This window comes from Nicotiana attenuata, unplaced genomic scaffold, assembly GCF_001879085.1.
Source record: "Nicotiana attenuata strain UT unplaced genomic scaffold, NIATTr2, whole genome shotgun sequence".
Lineage (NCBI taxonomy): Eukaryota > Viridiplantae > Streptophyta > Magnoliopsida > Solanales > Solanaceae > Nicotiana > Nicotiana attenuata.
The window spans coordinates 1,298,490-1,308,075 of record NW_017670270.1 but is presented as its reverse complement, the minus strand read 5'-3'; positions in this window follow the sequence as shown (position 1 = coordinate 1,308,075).

The window sequence follows — 9,586 nt, the reverse complement described above, 5'->3', positions numbered from 1 at the left end:
AAGATTTAAGGTACTAGATGGTCTGTGTTGCACGAGCTCATGAAGAATTTAGTTCAATCTTACTATGGTGTTATGGCAGTAATAGAGTATATGCATTAGGAGTTATTGTGTGTTTTGATCTATGGCTTTGAGCCAAGTGGAGGAGTCTGCTATTAACTAGTTGATTGCACGGTTATGTGCTATGTTGGTTCCAGCTGGAGGCGTACTGGTGAATCGGTTATGGCTTACGGAGGTTGAGACCGAGGATGGCTCGAGTAAAGGATATTTCAATAAAGGTTATGCTATGCATTATGGGTGTATGAGAACCTTGGAATGACTTGATTTGTTATTAGTAAAGGATGTGCAGTGCATAGATCATGAAGTTGCTTGGTTGCATTAAGGTGAGGTTACATTTTGCGGTGTTGGAGTGCTAATGGAGCACAGATCGTCTGGTCCATTTGATCGGTCAAAGTGGATGACTCTCGAGAATGGTTCTAATGGGTTCAAGATTTTACATGTAATAATTGGATATTTCCAAGTTGTATGTGTTGCTAGAAACTAAGGCTGCACTGGAAGGTGTCAAGACTAGTAGTATTTCTATATCATTATTGGGTTCTATATAGCAGTATCAGGAAGGTAAAGGTAATGGCCTTGGATTCGCAGGAAGTCCTTTCGGGGTAAGTATTTTAAATGTGGTACTTTTGGGAATATTTAAGAGAGAATTCAGCGGCTTATGAGCCTTAGGTGGTGTGGTTTTACGTTAAAGTTTGTGGGGCAAGTTTTAGTTAAGGATAGTGATGTACTAGTAAGGAAACATATAAATTTGAAGGTAATTTGGAAGGAACTCAGAGGATTAGGACAACTTGGTAGTAGGCTGGATCGGCATGGTAATGGATATGATCGGTTCTTGGGTGCTTATGAAGTGGTGGGTTTCCACAGGTGTTTCGTGGCAATGCTCTTAGGTTTTGATGGCTTGTGTAGCTTGGTTAAGTTAGAAGGAGTCAGTCCTGATGGTTCGGTTTTGTGCAAAGGGAATTCGTAGAATTCTTGATAATTTCTACCACGGTTAGAGATGTATATTTTCTACTGGCATGAGGAGCATGGGCTGTATAGTGATTTTCTCCTAGATGGGATCAAATGAAAAAGTTATTGGCTGGTTGAGTACGTAGTTGCTTGTAGCTCGGAGTGGAAGATGAAGTTCTCATATTTATCATAGGATTGTATGGTATATGCGGTATGTTGTGTGGGGTTGAGATTTGCATGGTAAGGTTACGGTTCAGTTTTGAAAGGAAGGTCATAAATTCTTGGGCAGCATGGACAGCTTCAGATGACTAGATAAATGAGATCACTGATTGGTGTGGCTTGATGAGGGTATACATTTCAGAAAGGGCGATGTGTTTGAGTTATGGATACTTCATTGGTATTGCGGCACTATCTTGTCTGATCGACTGTTGATATTCAAGGTTTGCTCGGTGGCACAGAAGAATTTTAGAAGTACCCCTCATTGGATGATCGAGTATTAGGGATGTGTTGATTCGATTGTTATTGAGCTTATTAGTGATCTGGGGAGATCTATGAGTTACCTTTCCGTGTTGCGAGGCGTTAGGATTTGTTGGTTATAGGCACATGTAGTGCGGTTTTATTGGGGTCTCTCAGTGGAATTCGAGTGGGAAGAGTATAGGGTATTGCTCGGCGGATGGCGTATCGGTTGTGTCCTTTCGGGTTTGTGTGATGTTATGTCAATTGCTTCTCCGTTGTTATGATGATTTCCTTTTGGTTCTAGACATCAAATTGCGCGTGGTTGTCGATTTGAGCATAGTGACTTGAGGTGTTTCATGTGGACCAGTGTTTGGATGAGGCCGTGCATTGGAGTGAAGTTATGTGGAGGTATGATACTTCGAGTTAGATTCATGTGTTCTGGTTCTACGACGTGTGATGGGTTCTCAGCATTGTGTTGAGGTGGTACTGGTGAGCTTGCGGTACAGCTCTCTCATTTGAGTCATTTTTCATGATTTGAGTACGTTCGGACTATTGGTTATTGGTGTACGGATTGCACGAGTTGTGGCTTTTGGTGGTATTGATTTTGTCATGTCACCAGAGTAGTTGTGTTGGATTAGATGAGATCGTTGGGATCTAGAATGAATACAAACGGATTCGATTTCAGCATGTCGGAAGGATAATATCGATGTTCGGCTTAGAAATTTGCTATGGTCCTTGCCAAAGGAGAAGTGGCTTCACGAATGGTTGATCTGAGGAATGGTTATGACTTTCTATGTGTTTCATTTATCATTGCCAGTATACGAAAGTGTTGGAATGAGGCTTTATTTGATAAGAGGTTTATTATCGATATTCGGTTGTTCTAAGCAACTGTTGTGATTAGAAGTTATCACTACGAGAGTTTGAGCTATGTGGTATATCATGTAATTGCATCTGAGGCTGTAGGTATAGATTGTTACAGCTTGTTCAAAGTATAGATGTGAGATTCTGATCTTATAGATGATTTCAGAAGTGGAAATATGGTTCTAAGGTTTATGGGCTAGGTTGGATTCAATTACATTGTGTTATCGGACCTATATGAGATAGGGTGACGTGGGATAACCCCCGGGTATGTGCATGGAAGGGTTACACAGCGATTTGATGGTTTTTGGAACAACTCTAGGCACGATCGAGGACGAACGTATGTTTAAGTGGGGGAGGATGTAATGACCCGACCGGTCGTTTTGAGCTTTTGCATTTCGCTCGCCAGTTCTCGAGCATGACTAGCCCCGTGTGATGTATTATGACTTACGTAAATCGTCGATTTTTGGTTTTCAGAGTAATCGGAATAAATTTGGAAGAACAGTTATCAGTCTGAAGCTTAAAATATGAAAGGTTGACCAAGTTTTGACTTGTTAGTATATGACCTCGGATTGGATTTTTTATGATTTGGTTAGCTGCGTTAGGTGAATTGGGACTTAAGAGCATGATCGGAATGTATTTTGGAGGTCCGGAGTAGATTTAGGCTTGAATTGGCGAAATTGGAATTTTGCCGATTTTCGGTTGATAGGTGAGATTTTGATATAGGGGTCGGAATGGAATTCCGGAAGTTGGAGTAGGTCCATTGTGTCATTTGTGACGTGTGTGCAAATTTCAGGTCATTCGGACGAGGTTTGATAGACTTTTTGATCGAACTCGGAATTTGAAAGTTTTGGAATTCTTAGGCTTGAATCCGAGGGTGATTCGATGCTTTGATGTTGTTTTGAGCGCTCCAAAGGTTGGAACAAGTTAGAATGATGTTATGGGATGTGCTGGCATGTTTGGTTGAGGTCCCGAGGGCCTCGGGTGAGTTTGGGACCATTTCTAGGCCATTTCTAGTTGCTGGTTTTTGGCTTCAGGGGTGTACAGTGCGTTAGCATTGATCTGGCCGCGTTAGCATAGAGAAAATTTGGAAAAATGGAGCTGTTCTATGCGATTGCGTAAGTCTTCCCGCGATCGCGTAGAGTAAAATTTCTGCTGCACTGACCCGACTTTGGAAGTTTATATCTCACAATCTATGAGGAATTTGAACATGATCCAAAAACGGAAGTTGTAGCCCTTGATGTCTAGTTTTCAGAAAATTAAACAATTGTAATTTGGAATTTTGTACAAAAAGTTATGACCATTATACTAGAGGCTGTCCGGAAGAGTTGGAGAAGGTTGTTGGAAAATTTTGGTCTACACGATCGCGGAGGAATGGACGCGATCGCATATGGTAAAAGAAGGGCTGGAAAATTTTGTGCTTCGCTATCGTATTAGTTTGTCCGTGATAGCATAGAGTAAATGCCTCGACAGATTATAAAGTACTCCATTTCGAGGGTTTCGGCCACTTTTGCATTTTTGGAGATATGGAGCTCGGATTGAGGCGATTTTTGAAGGGATTTTCAGAGGATTGATTGGGGTAAGTGTTGTTCACTCCAATTTGGTTAAGTACCATGATTTTTTCTTGATTATTATCATTTAAATTGAGAAATTAGAGTGGAAATTGGGAAAAAATGGAAGAAAAGTTTGAAAATTCTTTTAGGGATTTGAATAGGCATTTGACGTCAGATTTTGATGTTCTTGGTATGTACGAAATCGTGAGAGTGTAAGGATTCTATTGGTGTAATTTTTATCAGATTCCGAGACGTGGACCCGGGGCCGGGTTTGGCCAATTTCGGGATTTTGGTGTAAATTGGATATTTTCGAGTGAGCTTTGTTCCCTTAGCATATTTGATGGTGTGAATCTGCTTTTGGCTAGATTTGGAGCATTCGGAGACCGATTCGAGAGGCTAAGGCATTGCGGGCTAGAGTTTGGACCGTATAGAGGTAAGTAATGATTGTAAATACTGTTCTGAGGGTATGAAACCCCGGATTTCACATTGTTGTGCTACTTTGAGGTGACGCACACGCTAGATGACGAGCGTGGGGTCGAGCACCGTTGGGGATTGTGACTTGGTCCATCCCGTACGACTACTAAGTCGCGTATTTTACTTGAAACCTATTCGATATTGTTATACTTTGGAAAATATTATTGTGTTTGGGGCTAAATGCCGTGTTTGGGCCTTGTGCCGTGTTTGGACCCTTAGGGGCTTTTACTACTGTTTTACCTCATTGTTTTGGTTAATGTTTGCACTCAGTCATGCTATTTTCTTACTGTTTTTCATAACTCGGTTTTATTCACTCCTTTTGATTTCATAAATGATTTTGAGCCGAGTACTTGTTTTACTGTCAGCCCGAGGGGCTTGAGTGAGATCTGACTGAATGAGACCGAGGGCCTATGTTGTGAGGATACTATGGGATCGGGCTGCGTGCCGCAGTATGTGGTACCGATTGTGATATATGAGAGGCCGAGGGCCAGATTTATTATGCCACGAGGTGGCTTGTGATTGATATGAGGTCGAGAGCCTGTTTGATTATGCCATGAGATGGCTTGATATTGTGCTTGGGCCGTAAGGGGCCCCTCCCGGAGTCTGTACACCCCCAGTGAGCGCGGGTACCCAGTGTGTGTGATGTGTTGTAGCCCGAGGGGCTGTTGTTATTCCATATTGAAGCCCGAGGGGCTGTTCTTGATCCATGTTGCCCAAGGAGCGATTCTCGATTCATGTTATGCCCGAGGGGCTGATTACGAGTGATTGTGAGATAGCCCGAGGGGCTGGTTCTATGGATATTATGCCCGAGGAGCGGTTTATGGTATATGTTTTACCCGATGGGCTGTTTATGTTTCTATCATTTTTACTTATTGTTTTATCACTCATTTAAAACTATTGAAAGTTGTTTTAAAAAAGAATTTTTACTGAAACTGAGCTTGATTTACGAAGTAAATGATTTCTGTACTGTTTTTTTAAATGTACTGTATTTGCTGTAGCGTTATGACGTGACTTACGTATTTTCTTACTGCTCAGCTTTCATTTACTTTTATTACTTACTGAGTTGGCGTACTCACATTACTTCCTGTACCTTGTGTGCAGATACGGGTATTTCTGAACCCGGTAGTGGGTATTGATTGCTCAGTGGCAGAGTCATAGGAGTTAGCAAGGTAGCTGCCCGACGTTCGCAGCACTGCTTTTCTCCCTTTTGTCTTCCTTAGACTGTATTTAGTATATTTTAGATTCTTAGTTGTGTTCAGACCTTAGTAGATGCTCGTGACTTGTGACACCCCGATGTCGGGCTTGTATATTTATTCCGCACTATTCATTTTGACTTACATCATGAGATTGTTGATTAATAAATGGTATAAAGATGACTTTTATTGAATAATGGTTAATTCGGGAGTTGTGTCGACTGGCCTAGTTTCACGATAGGCGCCATCACGACCGGGTCGGTTTTAGGGTCGTGAAACTTACCTCGCTCCAAAGATCAACTCAAAGCTCAACCACAACTTTGCCTCTCAAACAAGCCTCCGAACGAATATCAACCAAACGATTCAAAATAGGCCTTAGGAACTAACTACGAATGAAAAAAGTTCAATTTAGGTCATTATTGAAAAAGTCAAATCCCGGGCACGCTTGGTCCAAACCCAAAATTTGGACCAAAACCCGATTACACATTCATCCCCAAGCCTGGTTATGTAATTTGTTTTGAAATCCAACCTCAATTTGAGGTCTAAATTCCAATGTTACAAAAATTCCTAATTCTATCCAAACCCCAATTTCCGCCATGAAAATCCTAGATTTTAGGTTGAAATCTTACAAAATGTAATAGAAGATTGAAAGAAAATAGGTTACAAATGAATTGGGGAAGAAGAGCTCTTGGGAGAATCGCCTCTAGGGTTTTCTAATGATGATATTATTTTATATCATCATTTAGATTTACATTATCATTCATAATGAGAACTTTTTTCACGCATTCAAAACTTTTCACATGTTTTTGTTGTTTGGACATATAGTCAAACCTCTCTATAATAGCCTCATTTGTTCCGATATTTTTTAGTTGTTATAGGGAAGTGCTATTATAGGGGACATATAAATCGATTACAAAGCAAAAAATTAATTGATTCTTTCTTAAAAAAAAAAGATACCTACCATAACTGAATTATACACAAAAGTTTAATTATAGATATCTACAGTAATGTATACTGTACACTAATAAGGTTAGATGCAAAGCTTGTACTGAATAAATAATTATTATTTCAACTTAAAAGGAATGTGTAAGATACAAAACGTATATTTAGATTGATCCTTTATCCAAAAAAAAAAAAAGAAGAAGAAGAAGAGAGGAACCTACCATAATTGAATTATACAAAAAAAGGTTAATTAAATTATACTATTTTATATTATTTATTTTCCAAATAAAAGGAGTACTTACCATAATTGAACTATACAACAGACGTTCCCACCATAACTGATTTATACAAAAAAGGTTAATTAAATTATACTACTCTATGTTATTTATTTTCCAAATTAAGATCTATATTTAATAATATAATATAGATTTTGATTAGTCAGCAGACATCAAATATATTTCCTATCATAATTAAAAACAAATAATTTTCATTCATCTACTACTTCCATTAATTATGTTCTATTTATAATTTCAAATTATCAATGTTGTCCTAAAATTACCAAGTGACTTCATTTTAGCTTGTCACTTGGCTTAGTCACAATGCATACTACTCAACTTTTAATATAATAAAGATAAAAAATCATAGCATAAATTTACTATAAGAGCAAAAGAACATATAAATATAGTATATATCGGTTATATTATATTTAGATTAAAGGAAGATTCAAAATAACGATTTAAAAGTAACAACAAATATAAAGGGAGTAGTAGGTCAAATATATCTTTAAAAAATTATGGCTAGATTAAAAAGGATTAGAAATTACAGGATTCATAAAATTAAAATAAAAAGAGGCGTAGCATATTATTATATGCGTCATATCTACTTCCGCCTCTCTTCTAATATAATTCCAACTTCTCAAATGAAATCCTCAAAGAGCACTTGGAAAAATAAAACATAAATTTGATGTTACATCTAAGGTGTTCGTGATAATAAATAATTCTTTACAACAAAATATTTGATACGGCAACAATACAACCCTGAAGAGAAACTATAAAATACTAACGAGAAGACATAAAATTATTTTCTATCAAAGACCTTATTAGAAATAATCAGATGGAGATTCTAGTTGAAATACCAAACATGATAGTAGCACGTAAATTAGTATGCACCTTTTCGTAGGTGGAAAGGATTGTCTGGTTTCTCGCATTCTGAAATCTATCATAACCTCACAACTTGAAGCTTCAAATTTCACTCCATCTCGGCACTCAAAATTTTATTGATATGGTTAATTTTTTAGTCATATTTTGCCGTAGAGTCAACCTTTTTACTTATATATCCTTTTTTTATAAGCAGGGATCTATTATATTAAAATCATAAAGCAGAGTCTACATAGTCAAAGTTTTCCAACGGGGCATTACCTACTTTGCTATTACATAATATAGAAAAGTCACGAAGGACATTTTTGTTTCGAAGAGATGCAAGCTTAGTGCATGCATCTTTCCTAATATTCTTTACTAAGTAGGTAGAACCTTCATAATCAGCTGCTAAGACGGCGGATACAAAATATGGTGGATAATGCATAGTTCCGAGATCCCTGCCATTGTTCATACGAAGAGCATGCTTAGCCAACTTGTGTGCTGGTTTGTTGGCCTCTCTGAAGTTGTGCTCCACTGTTTGAACTCTCACCCGGTGCATCAATAATCTACCGTCATGAATAATATTGTTAACCAGTGTGTAACCATTTTGTAGGCATAGAATGACGTCCGTAGAGTCTGTTTCCACATCTATGTTAGTAAAACCTTGTTCCCTTGCAAGTTGTAGGCCTGTCTTTAATGCCATAAGTTCAGCATGCAAGGGAGATAGACCATGTGAAGACCCCTGGAACCCAAGCACCCATATACCATTGCTATCTCTAAATAAACCACCAAAGCCGCATGTGGATGTTTCATTTTTGAAGGAGCCATCTATATTTTAAGCTTAATATGGTTAGCAACAGGTTTGATCCTATTTACAGAAATAGGGATATTTTGTTGAGGCATAGTTTCCTTTTCTGTAAGGAATTTGTATTCTACTGCTAACTTGTAAGCATATTGCATAGAAGCTTTGTTGGTAGTGTTATTAAAGAGGTTGTTGTTTCTATTTATCCAGATGGACCATATCACAGAAGGAAACATATCAATCCAATTTATGGGGCCCTTTATTGGAGAACAGTTTAGGTCACGAATATTTACTAACCAATGGCTTGCCGAGTCGTAGTCACTTATATTAATGCCTAAGTGTAGCCAGAAATCTTTGACGACTGAGCAATGCATAAAGATGTGGGTAATACTTTCCTTATCATGCTTGCAAAAAGAGCAGTTAGGATCTATGTTTATTCCAATGTGGTTTAACTAGGTTCTAGTTGGGAGTTTGTTGTGGAAGCATTTCCATAATACGAATTTTATTTTGTTTGGACATTTAGATCCCAAATCCAAGTAAAGTCTTGAGTTATGTTAGGATGGGTGTCTGAAAGGTTATAGCGAGATTTACTAGTAAAAAGCCCATTTGTGGTAAAAGACCATATAGGAATGTCACAATTGAAGGAGTTAGGAGTGGTGGCTTTAATTTTGTTTAATAAGAGAGCTTGGAGTTCTATAGATAATTTAGACAAGTCCCACTCGTTATTAATCCATAAGTCTTTAATAGTTAGTAAATTTTCATTCTGAGCAAGATGACCATAGATACATTGACGTAACTGAGGAGTTTGGTGGATCCAACAATTGTCCCAGGCATTGAGAGATGAAAACTTATGGGGGATTCAAGTAATACCTTTACTACAAATCTCCCGTCCCTGGATAATGCTATTCTAGATAAAAGAGCAATTTTTTACTGTTCTTTCTATTACCATGGAGCTCGTGGATAATCTTAACCCAAGGGGAGTGGGCATTTGATAGGAGTCTCCAAGAAAGATTGGCTAGTTTATCAAATTCTTATTTTTTGCTCTACAAATCCCTAAACCACCCTCTTTTTTTTTACTTGGTGATAGTGTCCCATTTTATAAGGTGGAGTTTTTTGGAGGTAGCATTTGTGCCACATAAGAAGTTACGCTGAATTTTATCTATATGTTTA